Below are 25,263 nucleotides of genomic sequence, written 5' to 3'. Positions count from 1 at the left end.
AAACTGGACAGCCACCTGTCAGGGATGCTTTAACTTGGATTCTTGCACTGAGCAGGGGGCTGGACTTGATGGCCTTACAGGCCCCTTCCAACTCTACGATTCTATGAAATTGACAGATTCATCCATCCCTATCCCTGGTTAATGATGACAATTTCTTCTGTTTCTATACTGCCCTCCCTCTCATAGGAGCCCAGGGCAGTTTACGGAATAATAAAATGCAATCATAGCAAAGCAATAATTCAAATATGAAAACTGCAGATATAAACAAAAAACCTAATGCAGCAGAACCAGCTAGAGAATATCATCCCCTTTCACAGCTGAATAGAGACCAACCATTACCCCAACCCATATATCCAATCTGGACTGAAATGCAGAGTGCACGCATGCCATGTTGGGCCACTGGCCACCTCCAATCTGTTTGTCTTGAAGGCATTTAAGGGTTGCCTGCTGAGACACAGAGAGAAACTCTTCCTGTTGCCCCATCTGCTTTTCAAGCTTAATGGAACCATCACCCCCACACACCCCAAATTATGCCTGCCCCCTGGGGAAGGCAATCTGCCCCCATGCATTTTTAACAAGTTCATTAAACTTTCAGCAAAGCAGACAGCTTTAGGGACAATATTTGGCCTCTCTAGTGCTTCACTATGTAGTTAGATCATCACGGAAAGGTTGCATTGTGGGAAGGAGGGGTGCAAGTGAAGGAACCAGCAGAGGCCTGAGAAAAACAGGAAAAGGACAATGACGTGTTGGTGGTGGTGATTACATTTGATGAGTACATGAAAGGCATTTGCTACCTGTGTTGATGAGTACATGAAAGTCACTTGCTACCTAAAGGTCTCCGAGTGACTTAAAAACAAAAGTAAATACACTATACCTTAGAAACAAAATAATAAAATAAACACCAGCACCCCTATAACAGCCGCAGAAAGCTTTGCACACTAATAACAAACGGTATCATCCTAGTCTATCAAAAGTCAGGAGTGAGAGGAAGATAAGTCTTGACCTGGCACCAAAAAGATGTCAATGAAGGTGTTGGGTGGACCTTGCTGGCGAGCACATTCCACAGACAGGGAGCCACCAATGCAAAGGCCCTCTCCCTTGTCACCACCCTCCGAGCCTCTTTTTTGGGAGAGAGGGGCCTGGAAAAGCACCTCCGAAGCAGATCTGTTGAAAGGATGGGAGGCTTGCAAATAAAGGGTACTGTGCGGTGGGGTGCCATCACAGCAGTTTTCTTTGGACAGGGTGGCAGACCTGGAGGGGCTTTGCAAATCTACGAAACTCTTGGGAGCACCACAAAATACCCATTTCACAGAAGAAAAAGTGGCAGTGCTCAGGACACACACACACCACACCCCCAAAAACGAGGAAAACATCTGCACATACCCCAAAACAAATGAACATAGACAAAAAAAGCAACTCACAAAAAAAGGAAAAACACCCCCACAAACAAACAAAAAATAGAGGCAACCCCCACACACACACACCACGAAACAAGCAACCAAAGAAGGAAGCAAAACACCCCCATGCGAGGCCAGAGGAACTAAGGATGAGAATAATAATGAGAGAACAGGGGCCGTGGTGTCTGAGGGCACCATGGTGCCCACAGGTGACACATTGGGGACCCCAGACTTAAATAGTTAAGAATTAATTCAGTCATGTCTCCTGGGCGAGATGGCCCCTTGCTTCACTTCATTTGGACAATGATGGGAGCTGTTTTTCTCTGGGATGATCCCAGTGGGAAGCACAGCTGAATATTTGTCCAACAGCGCGCATCTCATCCCGCAAAAGTGGCTGCCCCCCCCAGCCATTAGCCCCACCCCACTCCAAATTGATTCAGGGCCAGATTCAGGTTGAGCTTTGCCCAGGTTGGGGGTGATCTGGGGCCCTGAATTAGGTTGGGGGGCAGCGACTATGCACAACCCTACAACAAGCCATTCTCCCCTCTCTTGAATTTGTTCAGGAGAGTAGCTTCTTTCCTGTTTTTCCCCAGACAACCCGATTGGCAATTAACATGGAGTTTACCCAGGAGCCGACTTGTGCAGCAAAGTGCTTCACTTTGAGTTTGCAAGTTCCCTTCTAGGCTCCTTTGACTCCTTGCCAAAGTAGAGGTATGGGTTCAGAGCAAAGTTATTGCTGTTGCACTTTAATGCCATGGCTTGCTTTGTGAATCTGGGAAAGTATTGCTCAACTGAGATGCCCCAGAACTCAGATCAATAGCTCTGCAATCAGTTTTCACAGGTGAGATCTTAACCTTTCTATAAAAAACGAAGGACAAGAATTCCCTCGACTAGGAAGGCCCAGACTACAGCCACAGGAGCAGAACCCGTCCCCTGAAGCCGCTGCTGGAGCCATGTCAAGTTCAATCATCACACCTTGTGGCACACAGTGTGCAGCAGGACTCCTGTACCTTTCATGGGTATACAGAAGAGAATTTCAGCTTCCTTTATACACACACACGCACAAGAATTTGTGCTGCTGATATTCCTACGCCTACTAAGCCTTCATCCAATTTTGTAGGACAAAAACCTACCCCCAGCACAGTTCTCATTGTGCAAGTTATACATAAGCGGACCTACAGGGTAGTCTTTCTAGGACAATGTCACAAACGGTCACGTGTACAACATCCCCATATTTCAGCCAGTGACCACTTACTGTCTTCCTTCTGGAAACAAACTAATAAAAACCTCCTGCGGCATAAAATGGCCCAGAAACGCATCGCGGTGCATCGACTACCCCAGCCCATGTTAGTGCACTGGGATAATTATAACACCCCATCATTTTTTCCTAGAACAAAGTGCACTGGAGTCAAGTGCACAGAAACATTCTGCCTCCTCCGAATAAGTGCTTTCTGGCTCTGGGTGTTTGGGTATCGTCAAACATTCTTCTTCTGACACCACAGGCACAAATGTTATCTGGAGTCAAGATATCAGCCCGCCATAGATCAGAAATCTTGTTGGGGTATAAAATACACCCCAAAAGCCATTCGTGTGATTTGTTTTCCTTGGCATTGGATGAAGGCTAAACTAGGCCCTCTTCTCTGTTTCATTTGCCCTCCTTTGCACCCGGGCAACAGGATGGCCTACCCCCTTCAAGCGAGCTGCTAATCCCAATCCACTCCCATCAACCTCAAGGCTGGGGAGCTGTCCAGCAAGGCAAGAGCAAGAGGTGTTCTGAGGCAAAGTCTGCTAAATCAGCAGGGGAACTGTCCAGCCAAGCCGCAGTCCAAGAGCACGAGGCGCTGAGCAGGATGAGATGTTGCTTCAGCGACAGCCAGGCGGCAAAGAGAGCTCTTTCATAGCTGTCCCTACTACTTCACTGCTTGTTTTCATTGTTTATTTACTGGATTTATATCCCGCCCTTCCTCCTAAAGAAGCCTAAGGCAGCAAACGCATCAACACAACATTTTAACAACAGTCCCTTAAAACTATGATTAAGCAGCAGACTACAGTGATTGTGCATCAGGCCCAAGTCTGTTTGCATTCCCAATACTGCATATTCTAAATATTGCAAGGGTTGAAGCAACTTAGCATACTGCACAAGGTTAAAAGGGTCTTTTCCCCCGTCTACAAAGTCCAGATGACTGCTTTGTCTAATTTTTGCTTTTATAAAAAAGGAAAAACAGCTTAGAGGCAGCTATAGGACAGAACTTGGAAAGAAAACCAGCACTGAAAACTGGACCCTAATCCAGAGTACATGTCAGTTCTTCCTTCCTGCTCCTGAGTAGGAGTCTTGTATTAACAGTTATGTGTCGCACTTCCCACCTCTGTTCCTGGGGCTGGTTGTGGAGGCTCTGGAGCTGGGCTATGTGTCTAGTGCACATTGGGGGCTTGCAGGTGCCCCAGAGAGAGAGAGAGATCTTCTGGACTGAAAATGTTCAGAAAAGGACAGCCAGAATGATCGAGGGGATGGAGCAACTCCCCTATGAGGGAAGGTTACAACATTTGGGGCTTTTTTGTTTAGAGGAAAAGCAAGTAAGGGAAGGCATGATAGAGATGTATAAAATCATGCATGGCATGGAGAAAGTAGATAGGTTCTCTCTCTCTCTCTCTCTCTCATAAGGATGATCAGGGGACTGGAAACAAAGCCCTATAAGGAGAGACTGAAAGAACTGGGCCTGTTTAGCCTGGAGAAGAGAAGACTGAGGGGAGATATGATAGCGCTCTACAAGTACATGAAAGGTTGTCACATAGAGGAGGGCCAGGATCTCTTCTTGATCATGCCAGAGTGCAGGACACGGAATAATGGGCTCAAGTTGCAGGAAGCCAGATTTCGACTGGACATCAGGAAAAACCTCCTAACTGTTAGAGCCACACGACAATGGAACCCATGACCTAGAGAGGTAGTGGACTCTCCGACACTGGAGGCCTTCAAGAGGCAGCTGGACAGCCATCTGTCGGGATGTTTTGATTTGGATTCCTGCATTGAGCAGGGGGTTGGACTTGATGGCCTTATAGGCCCCTTCCAATTCTACTATTCTAGGATTCTATGATAATACTAGAATTTGGGGCCATCTAGTGAAGTTCAGTGTTGGAAGAATCAAGAGAGACAAAAGAAAGTCCTCCTTAACACAGCACATAGTTAAACTGGGGGACTCGCTCCCACTAGAGGCAGTGATGGCCACCAACTTGGATGGCTTTGAAAGAGGACTAGACAAATTCATGGAGGATAATAAGGCTATCGATGGCTATTAGCCATGGTGGCTATGTTCTGCCTCCACTGTTGGAGGCAAAAACAAAAGAGGACTATTTTGACAATCGTATTGTCTTTTTCACAGCATCCTGAGACACAATCTCTTTTGTTTTGGAGTCCATTTTGGATACTCTCTGGATTTTGCATTTTGGATGCCAGTTGCCAAAAATCTCAAGGGAGTGTGCTCTTGCACTCAGGTCCTCCTTGTGGGCTTCCCATAAGGGGCATCTGGTGGGCCACTGTGAGAACAGGAAGTTGGGCTAGATGGACCACTGGCCGGATCCAGCAGGCTCTTCTTACAACTGGTAGCATTGGGCTGTCCATCAGTGGGCTGGCTGGGGCAGGTGAGAACTTGAGTCCTACAACAGCTGAAGGGCACCCTCAGCTTAGGGCTTCTGCATGACTACCAAATGCAAATTAAGTGATGTAAATTATATTTGCATAATGTATAAGGTAATGAAAAACCACCTTTCTTTTGTGCTGAATTCTGAGCTTATTTTCAAAGCAGAGGGTATGCACAGATTTGCAACTACACTCCAGCAACGGAGTGCTGAATCATACAAGCAAGAGGCAGGGGTGGTTTCAGCTGGAACAAGCTCATTTTCGCTGAAATCCACCTTGCCGTTCCCTGCAAAGTAAATCTCCCTTTAGCCTGCTTCTTTACACGTCCCACTCCTTCTTTTTCAGGCAAAAATCACACATGCCTCTACGCCAAGATACACATTCTGAAAATTAACCACCCATTGCTTTCTGCCGTCAGGTCTCAGTGCTGTCTTCGCTGCAACGCAACACGTTTCTGACATCGAACATGACAAGGTCTGTTTGCTTCTCCCCACCGAGCTGAGCCCAAAGCTCTCAATGTGCCAGCGGCAGAAAGTGGAGAGTGAGAGACTTAAAAGCCATTCGGAGATGATGGTGATATAGAAATAACTGTATCGGCACTGAGGCCTCTCGTTCCAATACGCGAGTTTCCAAAAATTGGGAAAGGTTATTGCAAAGGTCTCCTTCCCATTTGCAATTCCGATAAGGTCCTAATGACGTCAACAAACAGCAAGTTCTTTTGTTTCATGGAGAAGTTGGGATGGAAACATCTGCCAGTTCTGGTTCGCTCCGTTTCTTATTTTTCCAATCCGAAATTCAGTTCTTCAACATTTCTATAGCAATTTGCAAACTGTTTAAAAAAAAAACAAACCTCCTGAAAATTCTTCAGCATTTTAGTGCAATTTTATTTATTTAATGCATTTATATACCACCCCATAGCCAAAGCTCTCTGGGTGGTTTACAGCAATTAAAAACATTAAAAACAAATATACAAATTTTAAAACACAAAAAACAATTTAAAAACACAATTTAAAACATTTAAAAACAATTTTAAAACATATGCTAAAATTCTCCGAATAAACACCTGTTGGTAGGCAGTTTTGACAGTGGAAACATTTTCACAAGCCATTTCTCATCGTATTATTTATCTATTTATTATTTGATTTATATCCAGCCCTTCCTCCCAGCAAGTGCCCAGGGCTGCATATGATGCACTTTTGCATGTTATTTTCACTCACATATTCACTTTATGCACAGTTTCCCCTGACATATGCATTTCTGTAAACACGGTTTGGTTGGCAAACTGCATTGCAAAACTCAAGTGCGAACTTTGAAGGATGGCTGGGTTGCGGTTCTCACGTTGTTTCTGAAAGTGCAAATTTGATAGATTCGGTTTGAAATGCAAACTGAGTCAAATTTATCTCCCATCTCGATGGACGAGGAAGATTTCTCTGATCAACAAACCTGCAGAGAGAATCAATGCTATCAGATGCTGGTTGTTGTCCATTATTTTACAGCTCTTTTTTAAAAAAAAATCCAGTTAATTTGAATTGCCTTCACACACTCACACCCCATCTCAAATTTCCTTCTGAAAAAAAATGGAAATGGACTGCCTTCAAGTCAATTCCAGCTTATGGCGACCCTACCAATAGGGTTTTCATGGTCAGCGGTATTCCAAGGGGGGTTACCATTGCCTTCCTCTGAGGCTGAGAGGCAGTGACTGGCCCAAGGTTACCCAGTGAGCTTCGTGGCTGTGTGGGGATTCGAATCCTGGTCTCCCAGGTCGTAGTACAACACTCTAACCACTACACCACACTGGTTCTCTGAAGCGCCTTCCTTAAAAATTAAGATATCTCATGCTGAATCAAATATCCCAGAACACGTGAAAAGGAAAGAAAAACCAAGTTGGATCTGATTAGTATCCAACTAATCAAAGTAGCAAAACTGAATTCCTGCAATGAGCAGGGGGTTGGACTCGATGACCTTATAGGCCCCTTCTGACTCTACTATTCTATGATTCTGTGACACAGTTAAAAATTAAGGGATACAGACTGAAAACAAGAAGAAAAGAAAGAGATCAAGAGAGTGATCTATATTTAATGCCCTGAGGAAGGTGTGGTAGTAGCATTGAAGCCTGCTCCGCCTGTAATTGGCTGAGCTACCCTGATGTCACAGAAAGCTGAGTCAAGGAGAATAGCCTCTGGCTACTATTGACGCCATGCCCCAACGAAAGGGCAAAACTGACAGACAGGTCTAGGAAATGAAGTATGGAATAAACTTGGCCAAGAGATATATAGGAGGAGAGAATAATCCCAAAACCAGCCACATCTGTGAGTGCAGGCCTCACATCAATGTTAGGAGCATCAAAAACATGGAGAATAATGGTATTAAAGGCTACTAGCCACAATGGCTATGCTCTGCTTCCACAGTCGGAGGCGGTATGCTTCCAAATACCAGTAGCTGGAAATCGCAGGAGGAAAGAGTGCTCTTGTGCTCAGGTCCTGTTTGTGGGCTTCCCATGGGGGCCTCTGCTTGGCCACTGTGAGAACAGGATGCTGGACTAGATGGACCACTGGCCTGACCAAGCAGGCTCTTCTGATGTTCTTTGGTCCCTAATATGTTTTTTGAATTGTTCTTCTTCTTCATTTGATATTTATCTATTTAAATCGCTGCTACAAAAACCTAAGAAAAAAATCTCAAAGCAGTTTACAACCTAAATTTTAAAGTGAAACATCAAACTAAAACATTACAGATAAAGGCCAAACGTAAAGTAGACATTTAAAGCAATGTTACTAATAGGAGAACGAGATACGATCTTTTAAAAAATAAAAATTAAAAAAAACACAGCGGATAAAAAATCATACAATAATAGAATTAACTCCATAAAACAGCCCCGTTGGCAACTCAACGAAATCTCTTCAGGCTACATCTCCTTGTCAAAAGGCTTCTAGCCGGCAGTTGGAGTTGCCGTTGCATGAACATTGGGTGTTTTTATGTGACTTTCTGTGCCTGCTCCCAAATATAGGCGGGAGCGAGGGGGGAACACCCAGCTGAATCTCCTTCCAGAAACACACCATCCCTTCCCTTCCTACAGGGCCGGCAACAGGCAGGACTGGGCCCTTGGCCGCCAGCCTGCCCTGGGCCAGTGGCTTCATAGCCCAACACCCCCATACAATGGCCACAGGGCTAATAAGCCTACCCATGTTCCCCATCCACTTTTCGTGTCGTGCGAATGATGTGCACGCGCAGCGTTCATGCCTGCCGTCAATCAAGATGGCATCAGGAGCGTCAGTCCCTTAGGGAAACCCCTGCCACCACCTCCGTCGATAGCAGGCATGCACTACAGGACAGGAGAGGTAGGTGGGGCGGGCAGGCTTATTGAAGTCCATGCTGTCTGTATTGGGGGGTGCCTGGGAGATCCCTCTCCACAATCCACAGCAGGGTCAGGTTGCAGGACCCGATGCTGCCATGGATCAGGAAACAGGAGTACCACCTTCCCACCCTAAGGAGGGCCCCCTCTGGGCTGCAGAAGCCCTCGGCCAGGGCCCAACCTGACCGCCCTCTGGCACCGGCCCTGCCTTCCTTGATACTGTTGCACGCACCCCAGTCTGCCAGCAGGGAGAGACTTCTAGGAGTTCAAGCATCTCCCCGGAGTTCAGTTTCCTTAGAATGAAGATCAACGGAGACTGTGGCACCTTTAGGATATATGGCTTTATTTATACATATATACAATCTCAGCGTAAGATGTAAAGGGATCATCAGCATTAATGCTCCAACAATTTTGCTTTACTCTTAGGTTTCTTGGGAGTCTCCCCAGAGCCATAGAGTGGGATTCAGCACAGAGAGCAAGTCAAACCTCTGCCTCTTTCCAGACCAGACTAAACAGAAAAAAAACTAGCTCTGGGGCTTAGGATGGAGTAGCCTACCCTCTGCTGAAGGAGCATCATTGGTCAGTTGTTCCTATGGCAACACGTCTGCTCTTGAACACATCTTTAGGCATGTTAATGAGGGCACTTGACAGAGTCGGCCAGATCCCTTATCTTAACAAATGAACTGGCTTGACCATTTCAGTAGATTCCTTCTTACAAATCCCAACCTTAACGCTACGGAATCACAGGCTTGGTGGGGACCCAAAGACATCATCCATGACAACCCCTCAATCCTAACAAAGGAACTGGCTTGACCAGTTCAGAAGATTCCTTCTTTACAAATTCCAACCTTGGGGCCACAGAATCACAGGCTTGGAGGGTACATCATCCATGCCAACCCCCAAACCTAAAATAATATGTTGTGCACCACTTTAAGCACAATTTCGTGGGAAAGTGGTATATAAACAGATGATGGTGATGAAAGCCAAAAGACTTTTCAGAAAGTAGACCTGATCAGAAACACACTAGAACAGGGATGAGGAACACATCTGACCCTCCAGATGTTGCTCTACTCTAAATCCCATCAGCCCCAGCCAGCAAAAGTATGGGCAGGGATGATGGAGGTGGAGTCCAGTAACATCCAGAGGACCACAAGTGCTCCACCCCTGCACTAGAAGAAAGGAATTAACAACGAACGAACGGAGTCAGGGCAAAAATAGACATTATCAAAGATCTGGAGTTCTCACAAGGGACCACCTCAACCCTTATATCCCAGCTCGATCGCTGAGATCCTCTGCAGGAGCCACTTTGATCGTCTCCTGAATTGGCGAGGCTCATTCAACACCGACCCAAAATCGAGCCTCCAGAGTCACAGGCCCAGGTCTCTGGGATGCTCTGCCCACAGAGGCACCTCCTCATTTAACTTTTAACCACCTGCTGAAAACCTTTCTGTTCTGCCAGGCTGATGCAGGTGGTTAAGACGATGTCTTTTTTGCAATAGTTGACCTCTGTTTTTACTGTATTTCTTAATTTTTTTACCATACTTTTTTTTTTTACTTGTTGTAAAGCGCTTTGATGCTTTTAAATGAAATAACGGCATACAATTGTATATTTATAAATAAAGAAGTCAATACTAATTTTTCCTTCCACCACCCCCTTTTTCCCTAACAGAGGAAATGAGCCCCCCAGATGGTCTGCCACACATGCCCTGCACAAATGAACCGGAGCTACAGAAATGGGTGAGATCTCCCCGTGTTCATTGGCGAGGGGCTGGCAGCTCACAGGGGAGGACGACGCAGCTTTTGCATCTTCCCGGAAAAGCCACAGGCTTCCATCAGAAACACGTCTCTCCTGCCCCACACCCCCATCACAAAGAAAGCCAGTCTCTTGTGGTTGAGTTTGCGGCCAGCCCAGGGCTGTCAATGTCGTTAAGTAGTTTTCCACCTCTCTCTTGCCTTCTGCTATTGAAAGCTTTTAATGCATTGGGCAGATCTGCTTCCAAATGTTCTGTTGAACGGGATCAACCCAATTAGAGAGGACTATCTGTTCCTGTAGAGCAAGGAGAGTGAACACAGGCCTGGAGGCCAAATGCGGCCTCTATCTGGCCCTTGGAACTCAACCCAGACCACACCCCTCACTGGCCCTCTTTTGCAATGTGTCCTTGAACTCTGATCATACCTCTTGCTGGCTGTGATGGAGGAGAGGAGTGCGTGTGGAGTGTGTTAGAAACTAGCCCACAGAACAAAGGTCACATTTACATCTGTTGCTCCACTTAACTTTGGGCCTGGCATAATGGAGCAAATTGTTAGGTTTGAATCCTGCAAGCCCCTGTTCTCTAAGTCGCTACTGGAGCTCAGAGCCAAATACAAAGGGGAAGGGGGACGAGAAGCTGCAATCTGGAGACCATGCCCTGCCCTGTGTTCAATATACATCAGCCGCGGGCCATTCTGCAAGCTCATAATAAAATAAAATAAAAACACCCAGCAGAGCTGACAGATACAGACTCTGAGAGGTACGAAGATATAAAAAGCAATAAAATGGTCAGCGGTGAGAAAGTAAAGAGGAGAGGGTTTTGCAGTTTGTCTTGTTTTTTTTAAAAAAATGTCATTTTTAACAAACACAAGACACCAACAGTAACAACCCCTATGGAAGAGGGACCTAAAAACTTGTCTGCAGAATAAAAGTGACCCGCTACGTTCTGGAAAACGGTACCTGTAAGTATTATAAAGTTGACAGCAAGAGCAGGGAAGCGACACAGCTCCATGTTAAAAACCAATATATTAATCGAAAACCAGCAAGTCCCTGATCTTATTCCATGAATCCCTGTCCTCCCTGTCTGGCCCTTGGCAGTCTCCCCATGCCACACCCCTCCCTGGCCCTGCTCTGCACCTCCCACAAGTCTTTTAATCTGCAGGAGGCCCTCACCTGCAGAGCGCTGCGAGGGCCTCCCGCAAATGCCACCTCATCTGGAGGTACGCTCCGCACAACATAGGAAGCGGACCTTTGGGATAGCTTTCGCGCTGTCCTATCTTCATGAAACAACATGTTATGATTCAGCTAGGAACCTCAGGCGACCAACCCAGGCTTTGTTAATTTAAATCAGGGGTGGGGAACCCTCTTCCGCACTGGGGCTTCATTCCCTTCTGGGCAAATTTCCAAGGGTCACGTGTCAGTGGTGGGCCAGGCCAGAGCAAAACTGGGTGGCGCCACGGATGTAGATTTCAGCCTTGCACCGTAGGCTGCACACTCGCCCCTCTCTCTCCTCCATCCATCCAAGCAAGCAAGGAGAATTATCACATCCCAGCCAGGCACAAACACTCAGGGCCAGGGAGGGGTGTGACCCAGGGAAAGTTTGGAAAGCTGGATAAAGAGGCCTGAATCTGGACCCTGGGCCGGAGCTCCCCAGCCACCCCAATTTAAAATCAACATGTGGTGGTCTTTCTCTACTCAGACCACACACACAAGACCTACCCCCAACAGTTGTCAGGGTCCACCCGCTAGTAGGGATGTGCTGGAATTCTGCCCAACTTGGGTTTGCTACCAAATTTTCCATTAATGTCCTTATTTGCTATCGTTGCAGATTGGATCTTTTTGTAGCAATTTCCTACGGCTGTTTTGGGAAATTCTAAAACATTGCTGCATCTAAAATGTTGATATTAGTATTGGGGTTTTTTTTAAATGGATACAGTATTTCCTTCAATTTATCAACATTTCCTTTAAAAATACAAATATTTCCTTTAAAAATAACAATATTAATATCAATATTATTTCCGAGGGAGAGGAAAATAGACGGGTCTGCAAAAGCAGCGGCTTTCAGACAGAGCTCGAATCGATACCAGCCCATTAGATTGACAGAATGCTTTTGAAACGGCACTGTCCAACAGATCCTATCCCTACCCGCTAGGAAGAACCCTCCAGGCCCTGCACAGTTAGAAAGGAGAGCTAATCACATGACTCTTCTGGCATCCACAGGATGATGCTGATTCTCTCCCCCAGGCTTCAAGACACAGCAGCCCCCTGCTTGGTTACTGATCTGTCACTGGGGAGGGAATGCAAGACAGAAGGAGAAAAGAGCCGTGGGTGTTGGGATTACAGCGGGGGCAAAGAGCCATAATCAATGTCATACAGCCCTGGCCCACCCCCATCCATCTCTCTGCAACCTGTTCTTACTACAACAGGAACTGTTCATTTCCATTTGCATTGGGGCATGTTGATCATTTATTTTCAAGATGGCCAGTAGTGGCAGCTGGGGTCCATTGGGACTGGTAGAGCGGAAGGCAGGGAGGCCCAACAATAGGCGAGGCCAGAGCCAATGACACGTGGAGCCAACTAATTCGACTTTTTCTCCCCATCCTCCTCCTCCCTGCAGAGTTCTGCAAGGGGAACACTGAGAGGAAGCTGACCATCATCTGCTGAACAATGTCAGATTCCCCGTGGAGAAAGAGGAGAGGCAAGGGTTGCTGGGCCATGAATACTGCTAAGTGATGTATAGGTCTACCAGGACCATGGATAGCTCCAAGTGGTGGACAGGACTACCAGGACCATGGATAGCTCCAAGTGAGCAACTTGCTTCAACCAAGGTTGGGAGCAGATCAAGGCCTTTGAAGCCTCTGTCTACAGCAGTGTTTCCCAAACTTTTTTTTTTTTGCTAGTCTACAGTTCCCATAATTCCTGACCATTGGCCATGCTAGCTGGGGCTGATGGGAGTTGTAGTCCAGCAACAAACAAACAAAAAAGTTTGGGGAACACTGGTCTACAGACAACCTCCTCCAGGCTCCACCCCGTTGTAGGGAACTTTAGAGCTTTAACGGGCCAGCCCTCTAGCTTGAAGATAGGCACTCCTCCTCCATTCTATGGCATTCCTCCTATTGCTCTCACTGTGCCACCGGAGTGGTGATGCTCAGAGGAAACCAGCTGGCTCTTCCGACTCAGGGGAAGGTGCCCGTAAGGGGTCTGAGCTCCGGCCCCAGAGACCCTGGCAGTCTGGGAGGTCCTTCTGCCCAAGAGACTCAGGGGGCAAGGGTCTCCCTATCTTCAGCAGTCAGCCCTGAGCCCTGAACCTGACCCACCACCTCCCCTGGTGCCCCTGCAGCCTCCGACTCCATGTCTCAATCACAGCCAGATTCAGAGGTCATAACACCAACAGCCAGGGTCACCCCTTGAACTGATTGTAAGTAAGAAGGCAGGCAAGTGTGGGCTGGTAGAGGGTAGAAACCCATTTCCCTAAGGCACCAGCCTCCACAGCACCTGAGAGGTCCCCAGGCTAGGACTTGCTGCTGAAAACCATAATGGAAGGTTCCTCTCCCTTTCCCATGCAAAGAGTCTACCTCACCTGCAATTTTGTCAGAGGAAACTGCCTTATACGGAGTCAGGTTCTTGGTCCATCTAACTCAGTATTGCCTACACTGACTGGCAGAGGGTAGGAGGCTCTCTTAGGCCGACCTGGAAACGCCAGGGATTGAACCAGAGACCTTTTGCATGCAAATCAGGTGCTCTGCCACTGAGGTACAGCACCTCTCTTCACGTCACTTGCTTTTTGCCCCTGAATTAAACTTCTGTGCCTCTCAGATCAACCAGGTTCCTCCTCTGGAGACATCAAGCCTTCTCCCCTTTAGCAAATGCTGGATCTGCCGATTCTCACTCATGCGCCCTACCCCTAACCCACTCCTCAAAATATGGCACAATGGAATGAAGGGGAGGAGGTGATGGGACCATCCTTTACATATTGAAAGAAATAGCCTACTTTTCAATCCATGCTCATCTTCGACTGCACATCAGGATGGGGAGCTGTCCAGCAGGGCAAAGAGCAGGGCTGTGGGGAAGTGTTGCTGAAGCAGCAGGGGAGCTGTCCAGCACAAGACCAGGCGCTGAGTGGAAGGAGATGTTGCACTAGCAAGTGAGTAATTTGATAGCTGCCCCTTCAGGGGATCAGCAGGGCCCAATTCAACAGGACAGATCAGTTCTTGCTCCCTCCTGTCAAGTGAGGCTCACCAGATGTGCACTGTGACAATATTCTGGGCTCCTCATAGTCACCTAGCTGCCGGCCGGCAAAAACGGCACATTTAGTGTGCAAAACAGCTGGAAAGACCCTGAATCTGGAGAGGAGTGGATTTACCTGCCTTCCTTTCCTTTATTGATCCGCAGATGTTTTCTCTGCGCTGCGCCCTACTGCTTCTCAGCTCCAAAATCAATTCCCCAGAATGGGAGAGCATGCTGTTTACTTCTGCTTGCTACCACTGAGCTACTTGCTACACTAATGGATCTAAACAACACAAAAATAAACAAAAAATTAGTGAGCAGCAAGATGTAGTTTCCCTTCCCAAGCAAGGCTCAGAGGTTGAAGACTTCATGTTCTCAATTCTTTCAAATTCATTATTAGGGTTACATCCTGCCTTTCTGCCAATGCGCTTACGGCAGTGTGTATGATCCCCCCATGTTTATCCCCACAATAACCCACAATAATAGATTAGGCTGACAGACAGTGACTGACCCAGGAGCTACGCAGAAGATGTTGCGCCAGCAACAGCCAGGCAGTAAGTGAGACATTTTATAGCTTCCTCTCTTGGCGTATTTGCAGGACCCAGATCTGAAGGATGCATTGGTTCTCCTGTGTCAAAGTCAGCAATAGCAGACACAAACTAGCCTGGACTTTGGCTTCAACCCTGGCTCATCACAGACTGTTCCAGGCATCCCAAGAGTGCCACTAGAGCAGGAGTGGAGAATATCTGTGGCCCTCCAGACGTTGTTGGGCTCTGACACCCATCAGACTCAGCCACAATGGCCAATGATCAGGGGCTATGGGAGATGTGGTCTAGCAACTTCAGGAGGACCACAGGTTGCCTGCCTCTACTGTAGGGGGGCTGGAGTTTACTAGCCAATGGGGTGTCAGGTTCCTAAATTTGGCACACTCCCCAAGCGACACATCTTCCGGTGTGGTGGTCCCAGAGGGGAGGGTTGTCAGGATCCAGCAATTTACATTGATTTCCCCCATACGGGACACTCAGCCACATGAGGTAAAGGACAGGATGGCACCCCTGTTTGCAAAAGCAGACCAGACTGGAAGCTGAATCTTATTTCAACACTGTCAACAGGAGAGTGTCCTGCACCGCACCAAATGGCAGTAGGCTAGCTGGAGGGGGGTGGAGGAAAAGCCCCATGGCACGCATAGATCTTCCCTCCAACAGAAGGGCACAACCAGAGTGTTTAGGAGAAATGGATGGGTGTGGCTACAGCTGCCCCCGACAACATCTGTTGTTTCACTCTGCCTATCAGGAGTGTGGTCATCCCGGGTCCCGCCAGGAAGGGGTTAGATCCCTTACTTTTTGGGAGCCCAGCTGGTTATCTCTGGAATGGCCCTAGATGCAATGAACAAGCCCAGTTCTGCAAGGGAGGCCTCCCGGTTCAACAGGACGCAGCGGGATGCCTCCTGCACGCCTCGGTCTGCTCTTCCCTGGGCAAGCAGCGCCTGGCTTGAATAAATGATAACCCTGGACCAATTAGGGAGCACTCTCGCCGAGGAGGCCTTCGCCAAAGGGCGAGCTGCAGACAGAGTGCTCCTCAGCTTCTCCCTTTAATGCATTCAATAAAAGTTTATTAAGATATTAAACTGCTTATTAAATGGGAAAGCGCTCGCAAGCATAATGGAAGGTGCCAGAGGCACACTGGGTGGAGAGGCAGTTCCCGGCCTTGTTGAGGTGGGAGACGCTGAAAGCAAACTTGGCAGAGACGAGACCGTTGCAGGGAGAGGGGGCCATTTGGGAAGCGCCGCAATCCCTTTGGCTGGGGCGCAGAGCTTCGTTTGAGTTCAATTCTGGGAAGAGGTGGGTCTCTCTCTCGCTTGTTTTTGGCACAGATTGGAGGAAGAGAGAGTTCAGTTTGGAAAACGCCAGGGTTGCCATAGCACCTCCTACGTTCCAAACAAAAAGTGTTATGGAACCCTGAAATGGCAGCTTAAATCTCCAGGGCCTGAGACGTGGCTGCATAATGTAGACTGAGAGAACTTTGTCTACATTTCTCATTTGACCAGAAATCTCACAAAGCAGCAAGCGGGCCAGAGGCCAGAGGCAGGGAACCTCTGGGCTTCTTTACCCAGCCCTCAGACTCTGCCCAAGTTATGCCTTCCACTGACCCCATTTCATGCCCCCTCTGAGTGCATTTGCCTGGCTGGGATGTACTGGCTGGGAATTGCACTGGTTGCCCATTTGCTACCGGGCCAAGTTCAAGGTTCTAGCTTTGGTGTACAAAGCCCTATACAGCTTGGGACCAGGATACCTGAAAGACCGTCTTACCCCTTATATACCCAGTCCATCACTGCGCTCTGCAGGTGAGGGCCTCCTGCAGATGTCATCTCTTCAGGAAGTCCATTCTGCACAATGTAGGAAACAGACCTTTAGTGTGGCAGTACCTACCCTGTGGAATTCCCTCCCCTTAAATATTAGACAGCCGCCATCTCTGTTATCTTTTCGGCACCTATTGAAGAAATACCTTCTTTCAACAAGCCTTTTAAGTAGAGACCTTATCCCAGCCTGTGTTGGAATTGCTTTTTAATATGTTTTTAAGCCTTTTAAAAAAAGTTTTTAAAGCTTTTTTTTTAAAAAGATGTTTTTAAAGATGTTTTATTTTAATATATTTTAAAGTCTGTTTTTATGATGTTATAGTGTTTTTAGTGCTTTTGTTTGCCACCCTGGGCTCCTACTGGGAGGAAGGGTGGGATATAAATCAAATAATACCTTTGAACTGTGGCAATGCCTCTTGCTTGCTCGCATATATATTTATATTTTTACGTTTATATATATCCTGCCCCTCCTCCCAGTAGGAGCCCAGGGCGGCATAGAGATATTGGGGGTGGAGGGGGGAATGTAGCACAGCCTTTCCCGACCTTTGGGTCCCCAAATGTTGCTGGAATCCAACTTTCATCAGCTGCAACCAACACGGCCAATGGACAGGAATGATGTCTGAGTTTCTTTCCTGGACTTTTTTCTTCTTCTTAATAATGTTATTTGTTATTTAGTTTAATTTTTGTAAATTGTATTGCTTTCATTGATTTTTTTTATACTTGTGTTTATTTTTCTTTGTAAGCCGCCTTGAGGGTCTTTGGTTGAAAGACGGGGTATAAATAAGTTTATGATGATGATGATAAAACTGCAGTCCAGCAACATCTGGGGGTGCAACAAATGTTGGGAAAGGCTGATGTAGAAGAAACCTCCGGCTTTTGGGTATCTCTAATGCAGACTACTGAAGATACGGTTCGCATCTGTCGTTTGCCCACTTTGGCCTCTGGTTTTGCCCACCATTGGCACGTAGTCCCTGGAAGATTCCTCAAAAGGGCCTTTGGGCTTTGACCTTAAAGGGCCACCTCTCTGGCCTGCAGATGGGCACTTCTTCTGCACTCCAGGGTATTGAGAGAAAAGCACCAACACACATTGCAAGTGGCCTTGCAAAAGGTCTGGGTTCCAATCATGCTTCAGTCTCAGAACCAGGCTTCCACACTTGTAACATGGGGGTACAGCGTGGCCACTGGATTGGGCTGATGGGAGTTGTAGTTCAAAAAAGTAACTTTTCCAAGCTCTGAAAAATCCTCACCCGCCTTACCAAGTTGCCATAAGGGCAACGAGATAACGTCCATGACAAGCTTTGAAAAGATTTTTTATTATCATCATTCCTATCTGGCTGCAGCTGCTCTGCAGGGGCTCAGTTGAGGTCTCCATTTACCTTGCCCTACTGTATCGTGAAATTGAGTTGCGGCCCCAGGAGTGACATAAGACACTAGTCCTGAGGAAGGTCACAGGGAAGTGGCGCTGAGCTCACTGGGCTCTGAGAGGCCTTTGGAGGATTCTCCTCGATGGAGATCAGTTACTAACAAGGGTGGGCAGTGCCAAGGCGGAACCTGAGCCACTGAGCAAGTGCACAAGCCACAGCACTGAAGTTCTCATCGCACATTAAGGGGATTAAATAATTCATTGCTGGGAAGCCCTGGCAAGGAATCAGAACTGAGAAAGGGGATCAAAGCTGGAGTTTGATTCCAGGGTATTAGACTTGGCTCTTGCGTGGCTGAGAGCAGGTCTGGGCAGGGGGGCAACGGGATCATGCACACTGCAATCCCAAAGAGGTCTACTTGGAAGTAAGTCCCATTGAGTTCATGCACTGGCTTAGAGCCTTAGTTGTTCAGGCCACCCAAGTAAGTGTGGCCCACAGACTTTAATACAGGTGTCAGGGGGAGGGATGGGGGTGGAGAAATTTGTTTGGGTCACATTTTAACGTGAACTTACCAAATTTGCACACACACACCCAGAATGAAAGCACAGACTGAAACTTGGATACCCTTTGAAATTCACACCGTGCAAAATTTTATTATTTATTTATTTATTTATTAAACTTATATACCGCCCGACTAGCAATAGCTCTCTGGGCGGTGAACATCAAATCTGGGCGGTGAACACAGTTCTCCAACCCCCTCTCCAAATAAGCATTACAAACATTGTAAATTGGGGGATGTGCACACCCAGATGCATTGGTTCAGGAAAATGGCATACAAAAATACAGGATTTTTGGAGGAAATTGCCTATAGTCAAAACTGTATGGGAAACAAATGGGTACTATTCAGAGAAATGTGCAGACTTCTTTTTAAAGATTGCAAACTGATGCGAAAATGAGGCAAACTAAATTTAAAGTTGGAAAAAATGAGAAATTGGAGGTGGGGGATTGGAACTGATAGCTTACTTCATGGGCAACACCTGCTTCAGGCAGGTCACCCTGCAATTCTCTCTTTCAGCCAGGGCTAAAATGTGCAAACTGATCTCAGGTTCCTAGGTTCAAATCCCAACAATTGCTATGTAGGGAAATCTGATCCTTGTAAATTCAGATATGATTTGAATATTTCAGAATAAAATGTTTTTTTAAATGGACATATATGTAGAAAAGGGATGGACTCATGATGCACATAGAATTGACACAGAATAGAAAATAGACTGAGGTATGTCCTACTCACCTATGGGGGGACTCTGCGGCAGCAGTCTCATGGGTGCCTGATGGAAAGCGAAGCATAAATGAAACTAGAAAATAAAGGATTGCACCCAGCTGACAGCAAGGCTTCCATCAGCAGCATGGGGAGGGAAACCATTTCCAGTGGTCCCCTCCCCCTGAAGCCCCCCCCTTAAATCTGCCCCAGAGGGCTGGTGGACTCTCTGGAGCAGACTGGGGGGGGTGATAGTGAGGAGGGGGGAAATAGCTGAAAATTGTTTCCAACCTCATTCCCATGAAAGAAGCCTTATCATCAACTGAGCGGCACCATTGAATGCAACCCCATTTATTTCTTTCATTTATGAAGTGCTTCCCATGAAGCATTCTGAAGCAATTTACATACAGTAAGAGCATACATAGAACAATTGCATATATAAAAACAAATCATATCTATTTACGCACACGCTATTTAAAACAACACACACACACACACACACTAGGGGCTTCACCCCTGCGTGCTTTGCATGCCAACCCTGCTCCCCGACTCCCGGCCTTGAGCCCAGCTCTGTTTGGTCAGGCTGCAGTTTGCAGCACCATCTCTTTGTGGCCAAGTGAACTGCACTGTAACTGGCTAAGGGCTTACACCTTAGAAGTTCTGGGGAAGGACGCAGTGCCTGCCAACCTTTCTTTTTGTAATCATGGCTTTAAAATAATTGATGTCTAAAAAAAGATCTGCCACTCAACTAGGAGCACCTTTTGAATTGATGCCAAGGTTTTTGATGGATTCATCTTCAGGATTAATCAGCTGAACGCTACAGTTTGAGAATTTAGATCCTGATTGTTACTTCCTACCATTATAAATCAGCAGTTTGGGTGATAGGGTTGTATCCAACTCAGTTCTACTCAGAGTAGACCTTCTGCAATTAATGGGTCTAAGTTAGCCATGTCCATTAATTTCAGTGGGTCTACTCTGAGTACATTGGCTACAACTCATATTTGTCATTGTTATTCTGATTCATTTAGGAATGGGGCAAAGTTTGATTCAGTCCACACTTCCCAAACCAGTACATGAACCAAAACGCAGCTATCACACACTTGAAACTCTCACTTCTCAAAATTGTACAGCTAAAATGAATGCATATATTAGGGGGAATCAAGAGTAAAAATGCTAATATTGGTAAAAACAGCATACAAAGGCGCATTATATTAGGGAAAACTGCTTGCAAAAATGTGTACATTGGGCAAAACTGCATACTAAAAAGGGGTCTATTAGAGGAAATGCACACTAAAATCCTGAGGAATTTGCTTGAGGACTTTACCCAAAAAAATGCCAACTGCTGCAGAAATGGGGCAAACTGAACTGAAGACTAGAAAAAAAAACGAAGAGAAATGGAAATGGATAGCTTTGACCACTTGCTAATGTTGGAGGGCCAATTTCTGGCAGAAAAAGAAAGTAAAACTCATCATAATTATGTATACATGAATGCACAGGGACAAAAACTTTTCAGTGGGACTTGCAAGTAAGAAGTGCCTGATGGATTGGGCCCCAAACTCTGCACTTTGACATGACAAGACTAATCAACACCCCTGCTCTATCTTCCTTCCCCCATTTCACACAGCCTTTTTTCTGCCTCCTCTCCGCCCCACCCCACCCATCCCGGCCACTCCCCTGCGCACATATTCTAGGTCACTGGGTTCCCCTTCTGCTCATCAAAGCCTCAAGGCAGGAAGGAAGGAGTGCAAATCCATCCACCTTCCAAAAAAACCTCAGAGGTTCTCATTACTTTTACACCAGAATAAACAAAAGGAAAAGTTGTTGTTTATTTGCATAAGACCATTCGCTCAGTAAGGCTGTCAATGGCTACTAGCCATGATCGCTATGTTCTACCTCCACTGTTGGAGGCTGCATGCCGCTGAATGCCGGCTTGTTGGGAATCACAAGGACCTATGCTCCGGTCCTGTCTGCAGGCTCCCTCTTACAGCATTTATTTATTTGTTGTTTAGGTTGCTCTTTACCATTTTTAATCATGTGTTGGAAGTTGTTGTGACCCACCCTGGGCCCTTTGTGTGAAAGGTAAGTAATAAATTCCAGTTATTAAGCATCATCATAGCATTTATATCCTACTTTTCCTCCAAAGAGCTCAAGGTGGCATACATGCTTCCGCTCCTCCTTATTGAATCCCCACAGCAACTCGGTGAGGTAGGTTAGGTTGAGAAGCAGTGACTGGCCCAAGGCCACTCAGAACTGCATGGCTAGAGTGGGGATTTGAATTCTGGCCCCTTCCCAGGCCCTAGTCCAACACTCTAACCACTACACCACGCTGGCGCTCAATGGTTGGCCACTGTGAGAACATATGGGCAATTGGCCTGAGCCAGCACACTGTTCTTATACTCAAGATATAAATGCAGGAGGCTATTATTATTATTATTATTATTAGATTTGTATCCCACCCTTCCTCCCAGCAGGAGCCCAGGGTGGCAAACAAAAGCACTAAAAACATTAAAACATCATAAAAACAAACCTTAAAACACATTAAAACAAAACATCTTCAAAAACTTTTCTTAAAAAAGCTTTCAAAACTTCTTCTAAGATTAAAAACATTTTAAAAAAAGGTTTAAGAACATATTAAAAAGAAACATTAGTCTTACTCAGCATAGACCCATTGGATTGAATAGACACAATTAACTTAGGCTCATTGATTTCAATAGGTCTGGTCTGAGTAGAATGATACAACCAATCATTCCACATGGCTTCCTTTGCTTAAAAGGGGATGGGGTTCTTTTTGTTGGGGGAAGAGCTGAAACAAATTCACCTCCGTGTGGTGTAGTGGTTAAGGTGTTGGACTACAAGCTGGGAGACCAGGGTTCGAATCCCCACATAGCCATGAAGCTCACAGTGTGACCTTGGGCCAGTCACTGCCCCTCAGCCTCAGAGGGAGGCAATGGTAAACCACCTCTGAATACTGCTTACCATGAAAACCCTATACCATGAAAACCCTATTCATAAGGTCGCCATATGTCAGGATCGACTTGAAGGCAGTCCATTTCCATTTCAAATTCTCTCCTGTGCATTTTGATGGTGAATGTAGGATGTATGAACCCCATACTTCCCAGCCGGCCTCAGCCTGTGACATGCAAGGATCCTCATAGCAGCTATACTTGATTTCATCCAACAACTGGCATGCAGCAGTCAAGAGCTGGTGGCATCCGACAGCTAACACGCAACACAAGTTCCTGTAATTTTATAATTCACTCAACCAACCAGTCAAATGTCAAATTTGACTCATAAATATCCACAGAGGAAAAACAACTGTGCGGAGCCACTTGGAGCGGAGAAGCAGAGAAGGGATTAAGCACCCCTATCCCACCCCATGGCAGTATCTCCATTTTAAACCCAACCTCAGCCCCTTCTCTGGCAGCGTTTCACTTTTAAAAAATACAGCTACTGGACTTCTGTGGCATACCTTAACACGTAACATTTAGTCACCACATTTCTACACACAGGAGAGGTCCAAAAGGGTTACAAGTGAAGGCATATATAGGCAGGGGGAAATGAATTGACCATGTAATGCACATCCACAATGTCTGCATCCTGCACTGCCACTTGGTCCGCTAAATCCTATTATTGTACATTACATTTTGCTGAGATTCGTAACACTCCCATTTTCCCCTCGATTGTGTTTTAAAGTTGGTGGGGAGAGGGCCGACTCTTTACCACCTCCTCTCTGGCTGTCTATTATTTTGCCATATGAGGTTGTGGCTCTGCAAAGGACCCATTAGATATTCCTTGATGGACTCTCCACTCCTGGGGCTTTCCTGAGACTCTTTTCGCAATCATTAAGCTGTTAGCGCTTTCAATGTTGAATCGGGGACTCCATTAACTCCAAAAATAGCTGTGAAGCAGCAAACCACAAAAAGCTACACTGCAATCCCTGGCGCACACTTACCTGGGAGCAAACCTCATCAAATTCAAGAGGGCTTAATTCTGAGTAGATCTCCATAGGATTGTGCCGTTTGCAGTTGCAATCCTCTCCACGCTTACAAGGAGGTAAGCCTTATTGAACACAAGGGGACTTACTTCTGAGTAGACATGTAGAGGATTGCGCTGGTAGCCTAATGTGCGTGCACACATATCTTGTGTGTGTGTCCATTACTCTTGACAGGATCATTCAACCCTCTTTGCATTCCACAACAGCCGCCAACTCCATTCCACATGGACCAGTAGTTTGCCTAAGGGATGGAAACATAGCCGCTTCTATTCTCTCAGTTCTCATTTTTTTCCAGTCTTAAATTCAATGCTCCACATCTCTGCAGCGGTTTGTGTTCTTAAAAAACACTCATGAACATTCTTCAGCATTTCAGTACAAATTTCTCGTAATAAACCCATTCGGGGGCAGCTTTGACTACCAGACACATTTTTGCAAGCCATTTCTCATCAGAGAACGCATTGCATTTTCACTCATGTAGTCATTTTAAAGCACTTTCCCCTAACGTACACATTTTTGTAAGCCTTGTTTGGTCGGCAAACTGCATTGCAAAATTCAAACGAGTGCAACTTTTCCAAGGAGGGCCATGTTTCGGTTCTGATACTGTTTCAGAACAGATTTGGCTTGAAACGCCAACTGGATCAAATTTCTCACGCATCCCTACCTCGTTTTGAAGCGGTCCTGTCCTCACTAGGCTCCTGAGGAAGTTTGCTAGCACCAACGCGGGTGACAACCAAATCAGTCCAAGGCCAGGGTCCAGATTCCACAAGGAAGAGCCAGCAAGAGGCAAGGTCAGAGCAGGCCAAGGTCGGGGTCCAGTCGGCCCCTGGGCAAAGCAGGGCAGCACCAAAGAGCAGGTCTAGGGCAGTGCCAGGTCAGGCTCTGGGTCAGCAGTCAGAGAACAATACTGCTCCATAGACATTACTATGATTCCAGCAGCTCTCCCTGCCTAGCACTGAGGTTTTTGAGCTGAAGCTGCTGGAACCACACCCCCAGCCTCAGCTGACTCCTATCAACCCCCTTCAGCTAGGCCTCTACTCCCGAGGAGACCTTGCCTTTCTCCAAAGAAACATTATCAGAGTCCAAGGTCTCATGCCAGCCAGGTGAAAACACCCAAGGAATGTGGAAAGTAAGGTCAGGGAGGTGTGTGGTCAGGCAGGTGGGATGTGGCTGAGAACATGCAGCCTGGGGAGGGTCCTAGGGGACAGATAGGCCTGGAGGGGGTGCATTTCATCCCCTGGACAGAGATCTTCCACTCCTGCTTTAAACAATACAAACCAGCCCTTTAGACTGGGCTTGGATATGCATCAGCAATTACCCGTCAAGACACGGGCAGATGCATTCTGAACCATCTGAGGTTTTCAGGATGCCTTCAAGGGCAGCCCCATGTAGAGCATATCACAGTAGCCAATTCCTACATATGACTGCAACAGGGATTGCTGTGGCTAGGTCTGAGCTCTCCAGAAAAGCTCGCCGTTGGCACATCAGTTAGTATAAAGAACTCCAGACAGCTGCTGTTCACAGAGAGAGGGGGGAGAAGGAGAGGGAGAGAGGGCGTGTTAACACTGGGTCCAGGAGAACTCCCCAAGTGCATACTTGGTCCTGAGACCAGTTGTGAAACACCTTCTATAGCAGGCAATCACTCAACCCAGCAACTCCACCTTGCTTGGATTGAACTGCAGGTGGTTTGGCCTTACCCTGCAGTGCTGTCAGTGCGGCAGTGAAATCCATGCCAGGTTGTAGTCTGAACTTTCAAGGAGCTGTCCAAGGTGGATTCTACTGCCCTACTGACCTGAAGCCATCAGCCGCCACTGGCCTCGCCCATCATCCAAGCAGGGGTTTGGGGTTTGTAGGGCCTCCCCGGGATCAGACGGCGGAAAAAGAAAGGTAGAGCTGGGTGCCATCATCCTACTGAAGATTATACTGAAACCCAAACCTCT

General features: G+C 46.7%; 1 protein-coding gene across 2 annotated transcripts in view; it reads right to left on the bottom strand.

The window, feature by feature from the left end:
* TMEM132E (transmembrane protein 132E) overlaps nt 1-24,284 on the bottom strand; it is a 165,749-nt gene extending 141,465 nt beyond the window's left edge. Inside the window, exons 1-2 of one of the 2 annotated variants that reach the window (XM_061605146.1) lie at nt 23,988-24,284; nt 19,366-19,402 (exon numbers count right to left, since the gene is read on the bottom strand). The gene's annotated coding sequence lies outside the window, so the exon portion shown is untranslated. The remainder of the gene's footprint in view (nt 1-19,365; nt 19,403-23,987) is intronic. The other variant, XM_061605145.1, reaches the window with a different exon arrangement.
* Between the last annotated feature and the right edge of the window lie 979 nt (nt 24,285-25,263).

The sequence above is a fragment of the Rhineura floridana genome, chromosome 21 (genome assembly GCF_030035675.1).
Source record: "Rhineura floridana isolate rRhiFlo1 chromosome 21, rRhiFlo1.hap2, whole genome shotgun sequence".
Taxonomy (NCBI): Eukaryota; Metazoa; Chordata; class Lepidosauria; order Squamata; family Rhineuridae; genus Rhineura; species Rhineura floridana.
Note: the sequence above shows the minus strand (reverse complement) of the source record. Positions and strands in the feature narration are given on the sequence as shown.